This window comes from Anomalospiza imberbis, unplaced genomic scaffold (genome assembly GCF_031753505.1).
Source record: "Anomalospiza imberbis isolate Cuckoo-Finch-1a 21T00152 unplaced genomic scaffold, ASM3175350v1 scaffold_119, whole genome shotgun sequence".
In the NCBI taxonomy this organism is placed as follows: Eukaryota; Metazoa; Chordata; class Aves; order Passeriformes; family Viduidae; genus Anomalospiza; species Anomalospiza imberbis.
Window position 1 is genome coordinate 77,501 of NW_027099583.1, and position 2,500 is coordinate 80,000.

The following is a 2,500-nucleotide window of genomic DNA, read 5'->3' on the forward strand; positions in this document are numbered from 1 at the left end:
CCTCCGGGCGCCGGGACCGTGGCTAGACCTGTTGTGCCCGGCCGGCCTCGGTCTCCGGGCTCCGGGACCGTGGCTAGACCTGTTGTCTCGGCCCCGTCGTGGCTTACCTTCGCCCGGCCCCTTCGTAGACCTGGTATCTCGGCTCCGACTTAGCCTCCGGCCGCCGCGTGCCGGGGTAGACCTGTGTTCCTCCAACCGATGCCCCCCCCCGCCTGGCCCTGTCCCGGCCTGCAAGCTCGTGTAAGGCGGGCGGCCCGCGCATCCGGGAGGGAGGGAGCGGCGCGGGTGGTGGGTGCGGTGTCCGAGGGGGTGGCGGCGGAGTGCGAGTGTGTGGAGTGGGCGTGTGTGTCACTGTGTCTGTCTCTCTCTCTCTCTCTCTCTCTCTCTGTCTGTGGGAACGAGGGCCAGGGGCCGGCGGCTTCGTCCCGGTCCCGGGCGCCTCGGCTCCGAGCCCCCGGGGCCCCCCAGACCCCTGCCGGGCCTGGAGGGTCTCTGCGGACCGTGAAAGAACCGGCCCAAAAGCGGCCGCCCGCTTTCCCGCTTGCACAGGGCGCAGGCGGCCCGTCAGCTCGGTCTGGGGGTGCTCTGGATACTAGAGAAAAACGAAATAAGATTTGCCAAGAAAATTTCTCTTCCGGACGAGTTTCTTCTTGTACCAAACAAATAGGAGAGTCGTTCTTTCAAAGAAAGGAGAAAAGAAACGGGATTGGGGCGGGGGGGGGGGCGGGAAGGAATAAACCCCCAAAACCCCAAAACCGGGCGGCGGACAGCAGGTCTAGCCCGGCTCCGGGGCCGCCGGGCTCGGCGCGGCGCCCGGGCGGCGGGCGGTGGGCGGCGGACAACAGGTCTACCCCGGGGACAGCAGGTCTACCCCGGGGACAGCGGGTCTACCCCGGGGACAGCAGGTCTACCCCGCGCACAGCGGGTCTACCCCGCGGACAGCAGGTCTACCCCGCGGACAGCGGGTCTACCCCGCGGACAGCAGGTCTACCTCGCGGACAGCGGGTCTACCCCGGGGACAACAGGTCTACCCCGCGGACAGCAGGTCTACCCCGGGGACAACCGGTCTACCCCGCGGACAGCAGGTCTACCTCGCGGACAGCAGGTCTACCCCGCGGACAGCAGGTCTACCCCGCGGACAGCAGGTCTACCCCGCGGACAGCAGGTCTACCTCGCGGACAGCAGGTCTACCCCGGGGACAACAGGTCTACCCCGCGGACAGCAGGTCTACCCCGGGGACAGCAGGTCTACCCCGCGGACAGCAGGTCTACCCCGCGGACAGCAGGTCTACCCCGCGGACAACCGGTCTACCCCGCGGACAGCAGGTCTACCCCGCGGACAGCAGGTCTACCCCGGGGACAGCAGGTCTACCCCGCGGACAGCAGGTCTACCCCGCGGACAGCAGGTCTACCCCGCGGACAGCAGGTCTACCCCGCGGACAGCAGGTCTACCCCGGGGACAACAGGTCTACCCCGCGGACAACAGGTCTACCCCGGCTCCGGGGCCGCCGGGCCCGGCGCGGCGCCCGGGCGGCGGGCGGTGGACGGCGGACAACAGGTCTACCTCGCTCCGGAGGGACTTAGGCGATTTCCGGCAGCGGCCGGGTAGACCTGTTGTCGCGGCCGGGTAGACCTGTTGTCGCGGCCGGGTAGACCTGTTGTCGCGGCCGGCTCCGGAAGTTCACCAAGGGGTCGCTGTTTTCAGCTGCCTCCGGCTACGTCATCGCAGGGGCCGGCCTGCGGCGGCGCACCTTCCCGGTCGCTTTCCATCGGTCCTCTTGGAGGCGTCTGCGGCCTGGGACTCGTCTGTCCGTACTATGGGAGCGAGGTGACGGGCCGTCTCCCCGCAGGCTCGTGCCGTGCCTGTGACCGTAAGCGGCGAGGGAGGCCGGGGGCCCCCGTGCGCAGTCCTCCGAGCGAGGCGAGTGCCGCTGACGCGGGACGAGCCCCGTGGCGTCGTCCCGGTCCGCCCGTCTGGCCCAGGGAAACGGGGTGTACGGTTCGAGAGGCGAGAGAGAGCTAGCGAGAAAGAGGAGAAATAAAGCGAGAAGGGAAAAAAAGAGGGAGAGAAGCCGAGAGAGACCGAGTACGAGCCGCGAGCTGCCCGTCGGCCGCGGCCATCGATTTCGTGGGCCGTGTCCCGCTTCGGCCCGGCTGTGGCCGGCTTGGCGAAGGGGGGGCGCCCCCCCTGGGGATTGCTGGCGGGCGAGGCGGCGGCGCCTCGCCCCTTTCCTGCCCGGCCTTAAGCCGGGGCGCGCCCCGCTCGGCGGGCGCGCTTTCGGGCTGTCGCTCCGGTGCGGTGGGCGGCAGCCGCGGGTGGACGCGGCCGGGGCTTTTCCCGGCCCTCGCCTGAGAGCCCCGAGCGCGGCGCGCGCGGGCCCGCCGAGGTGGCGGCGTCCCGTTCCCCTGCTTCCCGACCTGGTTGTGCCAGCGTGTCCGTGTCGGAAGGGTGGCGGGGGCCCGTGCGGCGGGGCGCGCGGCCCGGCCTCGGCGTCGCTGCC